The sequence below is a fragment of the Struthio camelus genome, chromosome 2, assembly GCF_040807025.1.
Source record: "Struthio camelus isolate bStrCam1 chromosome 2, bStrCam1.hap1, whole genome shotgun sequence".
Classification (NCBI taxonomy): Eukaryota; Metazoa; Chordata; class Aves; order Struthioniformes; family Struthionidae; genus Struthio; species Struthio camelus.
Window position 1 is genome coordinate 6,748,940 of NC_090943.1, and position 15,203 is coordinate 6,764,142.

Consider the following 15,203-nt stretch of genomic DNA (forward strand, 5'->3'; position numbering starts at 1 on the left):
TAAACAGCAATGCAATAACCACAAGGAAGACTGCCAGGTTTCCCCCCTTCCCTATGCATTCCAAAACTTCCATTCAGTGAGTAATAAATAGCAAAAAAAATTAATTACCCAAAGGAAGAATTCTCTCCTGAACAAATATTGGCTTTGCAATGAGAAGGAGTTTGTGAAACGTGTGTTTGCCTACAAAAGCCCACTCAGTCTGTTTCTGATTCCTGAAGAATATAATGACCTGTGTGCCAGATTTTTTTTTTTTTTTTTTTTGCATGACCAGCAAGAAATGTGACAAACATTCAGGAAGGAAAACACTCTATTGTTGCTGTTGGTCTTTTGATGGTTTTTATGTTTTTAACTCTGCTTCACTTTGGGAGCTGCACAAAAAAAAAAAAGTTCTTTAACCTATTCACCAGTTCTCCCAGCTTTTGCCTGACTTTTTCACAACTTGAAAATATGTCCAGTAAATAAGCTTAGGATAAATCACTTTTTAAGCTTGAAGTTGTATGCCCCATGCATATGCACACCCACACTTGCATACGGATATACACACAGCTCTACACAAGCAGGAACTTGACCCTGGAGCCCCATGGGTTAATATCTGAAGGCCTCCAATCCCCTCTCCAAAGATCGTTGCGAAATTGATGGTCTCAATCCTGTGCAAGGTGCTGTGCACATGGAGGTCAATCTCTGTCTGAAGAATTTGATCTAAATGAAGGTGAATGACCAACGCTTCAGGTCCCCTGGCAAACACTGTCCACCTTCACCTCAATGACCTCCCTCCATAGCACATTGTCCCCCTATCTGCCCTCCCAGCTCCCTCCCTCCTCCACTTCCCACACTGACCAGTGTGCTGTGAAGGGCGGTGGCCAGGATGAAGGGGATTTTCGCTGTCATCTGGGCCATGGAGAACTGCCATGGACTCCATTCCCCTTTCTTAGTCAGAGAAGACAAGACATGAGGTTTGTTCCCCTTTGCAGAGCAATATTTGGTGCTTTCACTTTTTTTCATTCATCTGCATCTCTGCGTTCTCCAGCTAGGAGCTGAGCTTGGAGCTGCGCTGCTGGAGACTTGCAAGCAACAGTCACTGTGAAATGGCGTGGCTAAACTAGACCGCAGGAAACAACCAGCTAGCCTGGTATCCTAGCCTAGCAGCAACCAAACGCAGGTGCCATGGGAGGAATACAAGAAGTGGGAAAGGCCAAGATGATACTTCCTCCAAGAACTCCCCCAGTCTCCAGTCATTCGCAGCTCACGGACTTCCTGAGCTGCACATGGGTTCCTTTCCCAGGAACTTCTCCAATCTGCTCTTGAACCCATAAACTCAGAGGAGACGGCCCAGAGAAGATGTGCCTGAGGATTCCCACAAGCAACGAATCTTACATCTTGCACTATCCCTTGTCTGAGTTGCCCAATGCAGGGCGAGATCTTTTCATCGGCTGGGCACTACCCTGCTGCTGGGAGTGAGTTGCACTGCAAAAACAGTCAGCAGTTAAGAACATAGAATTATTTACCCACATAGAGACCTTTTCATGAAAAAAAAAATAGCAAATCTTTTCATTCAATAATTTTTAGACAAGAGCTATTTGTTAATACAGCATTTTTTCGTCAGCATCAGTGCAAACATCCATCCATTTAGTTTTTCATACACAGAGAACTTCTTTCTTTCTGCTACCAAAAAAGAGGGGGAGGATGAATGAAAAGCAGATTTTTGTTGTTGTTGTTTCGGCTGTATTTTGCTGGAAAAAAAATGTCAAAAGAAGTTGTTGCTCTGAGTCTTTGATTTAGGGGAAAAGCCATTTTTAACCATCCAAAATCACTTGATTCAATAAATGTTGCCTGGCTCTAGTGTCATGCTTTGCTAATCAGATTTCAGGAGACATGCAGCACAGTAGATCATGCTGCCATGTCTTATTAGCTAAACTAAATGTGGTGGTTATACCATGCAGTAATATCATAAAAAGAATACGTGGTCTTCACTGAGATCTCTGTAGGACGCTAAACACTGTTGCTGGTCCTCTGCATATCCTTAAACCCAGTTTCACCCCTGTTAGGATCAAAAAGACAGGGTGGGACTGGGAGGAGGATTGCAATGGTCAAGAGTATCTTTTGAGATGTGTAGGGGCAGAGTCCCATTGGGCCTTAGCTCCCTGTCCTTGTCTTTTCTGTGGCTGAGGCTGTCGAATGCATGAAGGATGCAGTTCTCTCTTCTGGCTTGTCGTGTTTATTCTACCCTTTTGTCTGTGAAGTTACAATTTCTGCTCATTGCTTTTTTTTTTTTTTATGCTTGTCTACTCTTTCAACAAGATTCCTTCTCCCTTGGCCAGCAGATGTGAGAATGGATTACAAAGAGATTCATCTGGAAAACCTGCCAATAAATTAAACAAATAATCTACTAAATTGTTTTCTGCAGAAAATTCCAAATTCTGATTTAAGTTTTTGAAGCTGGAATACCTCCCTGGGGACTATTTACAGTTATCTCCAGCCTCTGGGTATTCATCTTTTCTCCTAATGTGTTCCCCTGACCATCGCTTGGGTCTTAGCAGAAGATAAATCTCTTTCAGACTGATGTTATTCCCAGGGCTTTTTTGGCACTCCCGTTTAAAACTTCAGTTGTGATAAACTGCTTGAAAATTACTCCAAGTAAAGAAGTAAACTGATTTGATAAGCGCCACTCACTGCACTAAAATAAGAACAGACTTGATTTCTATCATGCAAAATCAGGTTTGGTGTCAGTATTCGAATACCAAATAACAGGGTTCCTGAGAAAGTGTGCTTGTTTGCAGCTAGCAGGATGCTTTTGAATATTTCAGGTGGAACTCATTTGATAAAAGCAGACACTTAAATTGCTCATCTGAGCAAGTTCCCCAGTCTCCCTTTGCAGTCAATGGAGATCTAATCAATAAAGTCCAGGATTCGTCTCCTCCTAGAGCAAACAGCTAAACCTGGCCTGATGACCTATGCTCTCTAATGATGATGATCACGATGATTTGTCATGTTCCCATAATTTAAGAGGTTGCACCTTAGGTAGCTCAGGCTAAGTGCAAGGCCTCATCTTTGCAAAGAGGAGTTGGTCAACATCTGACTATTCTCTGTTGAAACAGTTGCGTTGGTAGCTGGTATCTTCCGAGGTGCTGCCAGAGAGAATATCTCCCTAACTGTTTCTGGTGGCCAGCAGTGCAGGGGATTGGAGGTGGACAGGGCATGATGCCACGAGATGACTCCAGTCAATGCACCTCTCTGCTGAGCATGTTTGGGAGCTACTTGCCAGCTGCCTTGGGCACTGGTTTTGGGACAGACCTCCCAAAACTTCCACTGAAGGATTAATTCCCGTATTCCCCAGAGTGTCCCTGCTGCAAAGGGAGAAAGCTTCCGCCTGCCATCGAGGAAATGGGTCTTCTGGGCCAACGTATTCCCTTTAAAGTCTCAGGTGAGACGCACGAGGAAGAATAGGTCTAGTTTGGCTGAAGGACAAATCACAGTTTCCAACTGGCACGTAACGCTTTCAATATTCTGAACACACCTGTACGTTTCCAATTGAAAGATCTAATTTGCATCAATGCACTACCTGGAAATCCATTAAAATGTATGTATTATTTTTGCCTCGTGGTCTTGTCAGGCATTGATGACCTGTATTTGAGCTAAGCACAGACGTAAGACATGGCACATAATTTTTCCTGGAAAGAGAGCGAAAGCCTGTCTTATCCCTATGCCCTGCACCCTCTAACACAATGCAGAGTCGGTTACAAATGAGTGTGAAATTCATGTAGCATCAGACTTTCCAAAATCCAATCTTGACCTAGCCTCACATTCTGAATAGGTTAGTGGTTATTCCGGTTAAAAAAACCTTACCCAGTGAAAAATGTTAAAGGGAAATTGCAAATGTTATGCTTGTCTGAACAGGAGTCACTCTGGGAAACGCTACAGACATATTAATTTCTGAGACACCTTTTTTTTCCCTTTATCCCGTATACACTCAGATGAGGAATGCTCTGTTTTGGCTTACTCCCATTTTCTAATAGCCATGCTGCTTATCAGAGATGCACTAGTTAAGGTGGAGGAAATTAAGGCGACCTCTACTAGTTCAGCTCTTTATGCAATTTGAGATGGTCATTAGTCACATATTTTGGCATGCCGTGAATTAAACAGAGCCTCAGTCTTTCAGAATATTTTAGACCTATTATTTTATATGTCATTCTCCTTTGTAAGGCTGAACACCCAGGAAGGCCTGGTGGTTTTATTCAGCTGACTCTTGAAATTGATGAATTTATAAAATTTAAAACAATTTTGCAGGTTTTCCCTGGCTTTCTTGGCTAATACCGTGTGGAAAGTCTTTCCAGAGTCCACAGGAAAAAGTTTTCCAGCTATTAATCAAGCCATTGACCTGGGAATTTTGCTCAGGGAAAGAACTTAGCTCTCACACAGGGAAAGATCCATAAATTTGTAAAAGGAAAAACTTCTGGAGCTAAGTTACTCATCCTCTTCCTGCTTGTGTGAATAGATTTACTTGTGCAGACCAGATGCCAGAGTCAGCACCACAAGAGCAGCAGGGAAATCCCCCTTTCCCTCTCAGCCTGGAGGAACCACATATTGAACATGTTCAGAGTCAAAGAGGCAGAGGTGCAAAACACGGGAAGAAACACCCCTGGGCCTTGCACTTTGTGCTGACACGTAATCACCACTGGACAGTGTAAAGTGCTGCCATTTGGACACCCGCACCCATGCACGGGCTCAGCTTGTGCACAGAAATGCCATTGAAAGCAGTGAGATGCCACCAAACTTCCCTTCAAAATATACCTGGGTCCAGCGCAGCTTCCTAACCCCGGGCACTCGGTAGAGACAGCCAAATTCGGGGCAGAAAAAGCCCATATTGGTGGCTGCATCCCCTGAAGGTGCCTGTTTCCCTCCTGGTGCAGTGCCCACCAGTGCCCCAGGGAAGAGGTGAAAATTCAGGCCCAGGGAGCAATTTGCTTCCTGGGTTTTCCAGGCCCATCCTCAAGTGCAGACGAGAGCTGCAGGTGTTTATTTCCTGAGACAGCTTGAGCACCCCGGTGGCAAGGGGAGCTTCTTCTCAATCCGCCTTCTCCAGCTCTACCCCAGTCACTGCTTTTAACAAGGCTTTTAGCAATCCCCAAGGGAAAAAGCCTGGTGGCTGCAGACAGGGACCAGCCAGCGTTGGGGAGAAGCACCTCCCCTACGTGCCTTCATAGCCAAACAGGGCTGCACATGACTGATTTGAATAAGTTACGTCACTGTTAAACACGTCGTCCTGTTAGGGAAAACATTGCTTAAGACTGAAAGAATTGCTTTTTTAAGTTGTCTTTGTGTGCAGGCCAATGCACTTCAGCCTCTGTCCTAAATAGCGCAAACGCCCACTGACTTAGTAGAAATATCATCAATTAATGCGGTGAGCTAATGACTCAATTTCTAAGAATAATTGTGGGTCACTCTATTTATAGCTTAAGCTCACAAGTGTTGGCACCCCCCTGATCCTCCATTCCTCATCATGCTTTGATATCACACTGGAATACTCCAGAAATCAACGCTTTCCACTGTTCCTTGTTTCTGGGTAACTGCCCTTTCCAACCCAGATAGCTGGGAGCACTTGATTTCTCAGGAAGGGACATCAGCCATCAACTATTTTCAGGAAGTGTCTGGAAGTTCAGTTTAAAATAGAAGTGGAGATGCTGGAGGGCAGATGCAAACTTGTCCTTTGGTGGCGGATTCCTCACATATTCAAAAGCTCTTCGGAAGGACGACTGGTTAGCTGGACTTGTCACTGTCAGAAATGATGTGTGCGAAGGCAGTACTGTTTTGGGGCAGGGGGCAGCGAGGTAGAGGATAGAGAAGCACGGCATGGAGAGTCAGGGCAAGGAGAAGCAGACTTCCAGCTAGTTCATCCTGTGGTGACTGGAGGACCTTCAAACTTCCCCAGACCTGGATGATCAGACCTCAGACCACTTTTGTTTGCCCTTTTTAGAGGTAGCCTGGGCTCTTCAGAGGACAGATGCTCCCTGGACATCAGAAATCTGAGGCGAGAAAGTCACTCTTGGGAGTTTATGTCAAAGAAATCAGGGGTAAGATCCTGGGCAGTGTGCTCTAGGTGACCCTGCTTGAGCAGGAGTGTTGTACCAGGTGATCTCCAGAGGTCCATCCTAACCCCAACCGTCCTGTGATTCTGTGAGGGGTTTATGTCTGTAGCCAATAATGAAAATAAATAACTACGCAATTTAAAAACCCTGCAGAAAGTGTGGAAATAGCTATTGGTTACAGCAATCTGCAGGATCACTAGGTGTCCTCCTTTGGGACTGTAGTCTACCTTTTGCTTTAAGGAAAAAACATCTGAATGTTTGTGTTTACTCTTTAGGGAAGAGGAGCAATGGCATCGTGAAGGCGCTAGCCTAGGATCCGAGAGAGAGGGGCTGTATTTGCTTCTCTGCCGGGGACTTCCTCTATGGCGCTCAGCCTCGCTGCCCTGGCTCCCTGGCTGCAAAGTGGAGATAACAGCACTTCCTTGCTGCCCAGGGTGCGTGCCGATATTCGCACTTACAAAGCACGTCAATACGGTGGTGGCGGTGGTTGCTTCAGCCCCTAGGTAGGTTAGTCTCTTGTTCGGAAATTCCCTGCTAAACACCCTCTGTGTCCACCCGCGGGCTCGGCCCTCGTCACTCTCAGCCCCCGGCCGGAGAGGCAGGATGTCAGCGAGGCCAGGATGCGTGACTCATCAGCTGGGAAACTGAAAATGATGTAGCTTTCCGAAGAAAGACCGCAGGAGTAAGGATTTGGTTCGCTTTCTTTCATCTTTTCTGAGGAAACTCAGCCATGCAGGATAGCGGCGTGTGGATGCAGGTTGCGTCAGATGCCCCTTCGTGCGGCTACCGGCAAAGAGGGGCATCACGAGAGCCTCTGCATTTCCTCCCTGCACAGAGGCTGCAGAGCTCCCTGGCGTGGTGCAGGAAATATTGCTTTAACGGGTTACAAAAGCGCAATTTGGCAGTGAGCAAGGAGAAATGGTCTTAAATAAAATGCCTCTCCTAACAGCTACAGCTTACTGCTGGTAGTTGTTTCACAAAAGTTGTTGCCCTTCCTGAAATGGTGGTTTTGCACAATTTTATTTTAATCAAATATTCAGCTGTTGTAGGTATTGTAAGGAAGCTGGGATACACGTGGATCAAAACATTTGGAATGGCAGCATTTTCCTTTGCAAAACCAGAGGTATGTCTTTCTAGGAGATTTTTCTTTTCTTTTCTCTTTTCTTTTCTTTTCTTTTCTTTTCTTTTCTTTTCTTTTCTTTTCTTTTGTTTTGTTTTGTTTTGTTTTGTTTTCCCCTTCCCTTCCCTTCTCTTCTCTTCTCTTCTCTTCTCTTCTCTTTCCACCAGTTCTGTTCATTCACTGCCTCACATAGCAGCTCTGATTTTTAGGAGAGATGAAATAAGCCTTTTAGTTGCAGCACCTCCTTGCCACATGAGATGTTGCAAACCTCCCATTATTAAGAATTATTGGGCACGTAGATGCCGCAGTAACATTTACACCCACTCCTGGCTGCACTACCCTTTTCTTCAGAAATTCTCTGTTAAACAGGCTCTCCATGCCCCGGAGGTCACATGCTGGCTCATGTGCTCTCATGCTGCTGTCTTTGAGGCAGAGGCCGGATGTCGACCAGGCAAAAATGCCTCCTCCCCACCAGCAAAATCTACCTGGAAGGGAGAGAAAGTGCCTTCCCTCGCCGCTGTCACCTACCCCATGAAATGTCCTCCTCCTGCTGGCTAGCAGACACGGCTCTGGTGGTTGGTCTTTCAGCCAATGTGACACGGGTTAGCACCGATCTACTACTTACCCGGTTTGAGCTAGCTCATTTCGGCTAATGGACGGCGCAAGCGTGCAAGCCAGAAGCACCAGGGAGGGGAGGGAGATGCCTTTAAGACGATAGGTGACCCAGGGATGGCTGATGGGACCCAACATCTTCTGCTAGCACAAAGGGTCTCGGAGAGGACACGAGCTGGCAGCCTCATCTGCGGTGAGCTGGGATCTTCCTGAAGAACACACCCAAGTGGCCTGGAGCGGCACCCAGAGCTGGTCAGCAGCTTTCATGAGAGAGGTGATCCCACCAGCTGCTATTTCTGGCTGGCATGTCGATAGTTAAGGTTAATGCAGGTGTTTCTCGGCAGTAGACACTGTTAGATACCTTTGCAGCATTGATGAACATCTGGTTACTATAAAGAACGGTTTATGGAATCTCATCCTGTTTTTTGACTACTATAACATAAGTATTGAGAGCCCATAAGTTATAGCTTCATAAAAATAACAGTTTAATAATGAGAGTGACTTTCTCCTTACAGACCACTAGACATGCAGGTGTATTTTGCCCCCCTTAGGAATGTAAAATGAGACAAAGGAGACCTTGACATATCAAAAAAATAGCCTCTCTCAGGCCTTTGTTTTAGAGCAGTACATGAGTATAGCTCAAAGCTATTCACAGGGGAGCTCTGAATCCCTGCCTCCATTTTACAGAGGGGGAAACTGAGGCACCGAGCTATGAAATGGCTTGAAGAGCATCATTCAGACAGCTGGTGGTCAAAGTGTCCCAGGCTAGAGCTCTGACCACACACTGCATTGCTGTAATTAATGATACTAGAGCAGCTACGCAAGAGTTGTCCCCCTTTATCACAGCTATATTTAGGCAATGACTTTGCGCTTCAAACTCCTTTTGCATTTTCAGAAGGCAATAACCCTCTTTAGACCCAATTTCTCCCTGTTCTATAGGTTAGGAAGGTGGTATGTAAACATACGACTTGCTCCTTTGAAGAAGTGGCTGCTAGATCTGTCCCAAAATTGTTTGTTTTCTTTTACACAACCGTAAGGGTAGTGGGGGAGGGTAGGAGAGGGAGATAGGGAATGGTTTCCTGCTGTACATTTCTTTAGGACACAGGAATCTTGGAGACATGTAAAATCAATGGTTTTGAGGTTTTTCTTTGGTTTCCCATCCATCATCTCCAAAACATTCTCTAAATTTGTCCTTGCAAGAACAGCTTTTCACTCAGCTATTTGAATGAATGATTGCAACCAGTTCAGCAGCTGAATTTCAGTGGGGTGTCAGAAGAGTGTATAATGCTTCCCACTCGAAATTAAACTCTATATCTCTGCCCTGCTGCAGTCCCACACTGACATGATCTCCAGATACATGCACAGAGCTTGCAAACGCATTAAAGCCCTTTGCAATCTTTTAGGGACAATGAGATTACTCTAGAAGTAAATCAGTAGATACCTACTTTCTTAAATGTCAGGAAAAAATGACTGCTTTATTTACCTTAGTGCTGCGTGTGTGAAACGCTCTGCAACTTTGCAGGCTAATACTGCAGACAAGTACAGCGTGGAGCACGCAGGGGACACAGGAGGAAGGATGAACACATTCAATATGTTGGCCTGTGTCTTGGAAGACACACTTTTCATTTCTGCTCTTCGTATAACTTCGTATAACCACCTGCAGAAAGTCACATTGTCCCTCCGTTCCTGTAAAAGGGAGCTGCTGTGAGGGTTAACCTGCTTGAGACAGTGGGGTTGAGGGGTACCCTGGTGAGAGAAGGCACTTTGAGAGGGAGTCATCTGCCCTGATTTTAAATTTCTACATCTGAGTCAGTCACCCTTTACAGGTGACTGCACTCGGGGCCCAGCGACACCACGTCCCCAGAGAAAGGGAGCAGGCATCACAACTTCCATCATTCGTTTGCAAGCGCAAACTCCCTCTATTTTTTTTTTTTAAAGACCAGCCAGTTCATGATGTCATGAAAGAGGCTGTGGGAGCTTGGGAGAGGGACGGGGCTTCAGAGACCATTGGCTGCACGTCTGGGAGGAGGCGGGGTGGGATTATCTTTCTTCTGCCTCCAATTTGACCTCTTTGCCAGCAGATTGTTCTGATTTTCCACATGGAGGGATCTAGGGACCCTCTCGAAAGTTCAAACTCTTGGCATCTTCCCGAGCGCAGGCAGGAGAGCTCCGTGCCCTGCGAAGGGCTGTGTGCGAAGCCCTCTGCTTCATGTGCAGGTGAACCGCAGAATATCGATCATGAACCCTACTTGTGTCATGTACAAATTTGGGCATTTAAAGTTGCTCTCGTAGTGGACCATGTGTTTTTTGATAGTCAAAAATTCCCATGGAAAACTGGGAATTTGGGGTTGCATTTTCTGCTGATTTACCACCCCAGCAAAAGACGTGGGGGAAATTGCTCAGATGACTTCAAGCCAAAATGCTTCCTTTTTTTTTTTTTTTTTTTTGCAACGGGATTTTATTTCAAAATTTGTCTGCAGTTAGCAACCAAAAAAGCTTAAAAACAAAACAGAAGAAACAGGGTGGTTTCTACCAGGTTTTCATTTAGCTCCAAAAAGCAAAATATTTCCATCTTTAGTCAAACTGAATTCTTACAATTTTTTCCAACTTTCGCGTTTCGGCCAGCAAACCCGAAAGAGCAGCTATTTGCACAGCTTCATCTGGCAGCGTCACTGACTTTCGGCCGGTTGGTGCGAGAATTTGGACTTGGGTTAACCAAATATTGTCCATCAGTAAAATGCAGTGCAATATGAAACAACAGTTGAGTAGATCATGTATTGTCCATCTGCCCTTTCTGGCTCTAGGAAGCATCAGGGCATCTAAACCCAGAATTTCCCAGCCCGCGACTAGGGCACAGAGGCGCTACACTCTCCTATCTTAATAACAAGTCTTACCCAGCACAGGAGCGCTCCACGACACGCACGGTATTGCTCCATCTGCCCTGCTTGCAAACATTTATTATTCTCTTTGACACATGCTATAAAATCGCACTGAGGTAACTATGTAGCAATTTCCATTCAGATGAGCTGAAGGAATTAATGAATTTGGACGATCTCAGATCTTTGAAGATAGGGACAGGCGATGGCACGCTTTAAAATAATCACTCTCAACTGTGCACAAGCTTGCAGCCACCCAACTAATCATAGGCAATCGAAGGGCTTATCAGGGCAGAGGGAGAGCTCAAGCACCATTCAAACTCTCTAATAATGGTAAATGATTCCACAAATGCACGTGTCCAGGACTCGGACTGCTTCCAAAGCTAAGTGCTTATGAAAACTTGAAGTGCTCCACTGGTTTTAAATCACTATGCAGGGCTGACTGATTTAAACTATCGGAGCACTTTTCTTTTTCTTGCATTTTCTTCCCCCCCTCTGCCCTTTCCTTTTTTATGAACACTTCAATTTGGAAGCAAGTCAAACGCTTTAGTTTAGTGGTTCAAGACATACTGAACTGATTTAGAAATATGTCAAAAAAAGAAACAGTAAATTATGTTTTAAAACCCTTTTGTTTCAGAGCGTTTAAGCAGCAAGGATTGCTGCTAGAACTGGGATATATTAGCAAGGGCTGGAAGACAGCACTACTATGCAGGCATGAACGCTTATACCTACTGCCTGGACAGATCTGTCCATGCGCTGCTCCATACCCCATGCCTCCGATGTGCTGACATTTCCCTCTGATAGGAAGCGGCCTTTTGCTGCAACTGGAAAAAATCCCCATCCTGTAGGTGCCGTGCCAGAAATGACTTGGAATTTCAAAGTTGTGCATGGAAAGGAAAAAAAAAAAATGCAATACTGAACAGCAAGAGAAAGGATTCCTCCCCCCCCCCCCCCAACAGCCCTACCTCAGCTTTTAAATGCACTTTATTGCTATCTTGGCAGCCTCAAACACTGACCGTGTCACAAGTCGAAAGTGAAACTTTCTGGTGAATTCATGCTACTCTAGAGACGGGATAAAACTGAAGCAAACAGCATAAATAATGGAAAAATGAATTAGACTTTAAAAATTCTGTCTTGTTTAATAATTCAGAACGATTATAACATGCAGAAAGCAACTTTTTTTTTTTAATTACTTCTAGCCTGGCAATTTCCCGTTAGTGCACGCACATCTCCATCGAAAACCATCAGCTGACGGTACCTGCGTTAGCATGAGACAAGTGGCAGATTATGTCCTTTGGATGTTTACTTGCACGAAAGAGCCGCTCGGCCTCCCTGCCCCTCCGGGCTGCGCTGGGGACGGAGGAGGTGCTGCGGCCCCAGAGAGCAGCTCCTGCCCCTCGCTGCAGCTCTGCTCTGGCTTGCATAAACCATTCAAAATAAAACTCCCTCAGAGCGAGTAAATTGAAGCTTCTTGTCACCCTCGCTGGGAAATGAGCTCAGTATTAAGGAAACCAAGCTTACGGTCTCAGATAGGAGCTGAGGTTTCCCTCTCATGTAATGTGGCTAGGTTGAGGGACTGATACAGCCACAGCAAATGGGGGAAATGAGGACATCAGAGTATGCCAGGCTGAGTTATAAAGACAATATTAGCTGGATTGTTCAGCAGAGCCTAAATGATAAGTCTTGCCTTCCTAAAACAGTGGCAATCTGTGTTTAGCAACTCAGCTGTGGCAAGCTGTGCCTACTACCGATGCCCTCCCGTAAGATGCTTCAGATACAGAGATGTGTCACCTACTGCTGGCCATGAATTGCTTGGGAAGGCTAAGACTCGGTTAGGCTGTTAGCATTGCCTTCCTCTAGAGTCACATCTCCCACCTGCAGGAGCAACAGGCTTCTGCACTGGTAGTGAGGAGGCATTTCCCTGGTACTGCCTTTCATGAGATGTGCAATGAAGTGGCAAGTGGGTGAAGAGTGAAGCTCTGGAGATGTCAGAAAAGGAGACGACCAGATGGCAGAAGAGTAGTAGGTGTCTTGACTGATGGCTAAGAGCTCTGGGTAGCTGCAAGCAAGTCTAGTTGAGTCAAAAGCATCATCATACCCAGGAGTGATGAGGCTAAGATACGGACCAGGAAAAGGCGTGAGACCGTGGAGCCCCAGGTGGGTAGCTGAGAAGTGCACAGCTTGGGAGGAGCATGAGAACCTGCACAAAGGGCTCTTTTGTAGCTGTGAGGTGAGTGCAGCACCACTAACGAGACTCAAACCTGTGGTCACAGGAGCCGGGCTGTGCTCTGAGGTTGCGGCCAGACTCATTTAGCATTTTGCGGGCCATAATTTACAAGCAAATATAAATACTGGCCACCCACAGAATATGCACAACTCCCGTAGCGAAGCTTGTAGGTGGGGGGACACGGCCACCCCTCACCCACTACCTTCACTGTGCCATCTGGCTTGCTGTTGCCAAGCCTATGATGGCCATCTGCCTTGTGGCTGCTGAGGAGAAAGTTAATTATATTTTTGTGGAGACACAACGGCAGCCGGAGATGCTAGCCAAGCATAAGTGAATAAATTAGGCCCAAAGTCACATTGCCAGAACTCAAAGAAAAAGTTGTTTCTGGGTTAGCCACACTTCAACTCAGCCACACCAGAATGGACAAGACTCTCCCAGGACAGGAGCCACTACTTCATGCTCACGTGTTGTCCCGATGCCTCGTATATAATGGAAGCTCTCATCTAACAGAGGGTTCATGGTGGGGAACTCTGCTCTAAACTCTGCCTGGACTTGCTGAGGGACAGGAGGAAACACCCCTTCACCTGATCATCCCATTCCCACATCCATCAAACGAGTGCAGCAGTTCCCATTTCCTTTGCAAAACGCCTCAAGCAGGAAAAAATAGTGTCAGAACAAAGTATGAGAAAACCGTAGCTTTCTTTGGCCCTGTTAAAACTCCTGTGAGAAAATGCAGCTGTTTGTTTAGAAGTATTCAATAAATTACATTCTTTCCAAAAACCTCATATTTGTGTACCAGCTAACATTCACTAGCCACCTTCAGCTACCGCCACTCGCTAGACACTCTCACTGGTCCACCGCTCCAGTACAGCCAGGTGAGCACAGCCCTGAGCCCAAACTAAGCTCCTTTCCCTTTGGGTCCAGGCTCCAGGGGAGGCGAGGAGGGACAGGGGCAGTGCTGTACGCCTGCACTGTTGCTGGTTGACATCCCCATACGCTGCCATCCTACGCCATGTTGATGCATCTTTGTATTTTGCTCCCCCAGGGATTAAACGAGCGTCTCATCTTCCTCTTCTATGACTATCCGGACCTCAGATATATTCTGGTGGATACTCAACAATGCCAGTCTCTTTTAGGTTTGGAGGAAGCAGTTGTTTACGTGCCCTCATTCCTCACCCAAAAGAAGCACCAGGGCGTAGATTGAACCCTCCTGAAAGATGGGAGTTTTCCAAACTGCTTCGTAAAAGGAGCAGTATTTTGTGAGGAGAGAAACCTCCTTTGTTTTGGATAGCAGCTGTAATCTCTACATCAAGCACATGTTGGAATTCTTAAGTGGTCATTTAGCCATATTCTGACAGCAGAATGAACAACCTCAGAAAGGCAGCCAGGCCTATTTATAGAGAGGAGGTTTGAGGTAATATCCTTACCTTGGATGCACTGTCTCCATTTAAGAGCAAGCTTACAAGAGAAAGTGGTGCCAGATACGCAGAAAGAAAGAAAATAAAAAAACACGTCGTGGCTCACTCTGCCTGGCTTACTTTGCATAGGAGTGAATTAAGTTTTAAAGCAACAGTAGAAAGCTCTGAAAACTCATTTTCTTCCTGAATCTGATGAGAAAAGAACTGCTGGAAGACAAATAGCTGTAGAGGTTCCTCATGCCAAACTTGCACAAACATATCAAGTTAATATATCACTGCCTTCGCAGTACCAGAGCGTTAGGCAATCATGAGCTACCCAAGAGGTCAGAACTTAGTCTACAAAGTTTGCTGACCTTTTTGTTGACATTACTTTTAGAACTCAAAGGCTTAGGAGAGCTCTCGGACACTCATTGAATGTTATCATGAATCGAGGCCTTCCTCCTATATTGCGTCAAATATCGATGCTTGAGTCTGCTGGGGCCAAGGTATTTGGCAAAACTGGGGCAGTGTCTGCTTAGGTGTCCAAAATAGGCAGGCTGGGATCCAACTCTGGCTGAAATCAGAGGGTTATGGAGCTGGTTTGGGACACCTGAGAAATGTGGAGCTTCCCAAAACAAACAAGAATCAGGAAGCCATGGAAAGGATGAGAAGGGGAGAGGACGCCTTGGTCTTGGTGGTAAGACCCCTGCACATATATCAGTTAGCAGTGGTGTTTAAAGTGTTGCACTTAGAATAAGATTGGCCATGACTTGTAGAGATGATAGTCTAAGGGTAAACTGTGGCTTGGAAAAGGGCACAGAGGGATGAGATTCAGCTCACAGATAAAACATCTAAATTTAGCCCTTTCGTGTAAATGTACTGTCTACA

General features: G+C 45.6%; 2 long non-coding RNA genes across 3 annotated transcripts in view; one reads left to right on the forward strand and one right to left on the reverse strand.

Annotated features, from left to right (window-relative positions):
* Positions 1-267: 267 nt before the first annotated feature.
* Positions 268-15,203, forward strand: part of LOC138066267 (uncharacterized) — a 30,343-nt gene continuing 15,407 nt past the window's right edge. For both annotated transcript variants that reach the window (XR_011139509.1, XR_011139510.1), the window contains exon 1: positions 268-7,206. This is a non-coding gene — a long non-coding RNA (uncharacterized lncRNA). The remainder of the gene's footprint in view (positions 7,207-15,203) is intronic.
* LOC104148530 (uncharacterized) lies at positions 7,199-14,642 on the reverse strand. The gene is made up of 5 exons (XR_695138.2): positions 14,346-14,642; positions 11,424-11,557; positions 9,299-9,501; positions 7,829-8,176; positions 7,199-7,401 (listed from the first exon to the last, which is right to left on the reverse strand). It is a non-coding gene; the product is annotated as an uncharacterized lncRNA (long non-coding RNA).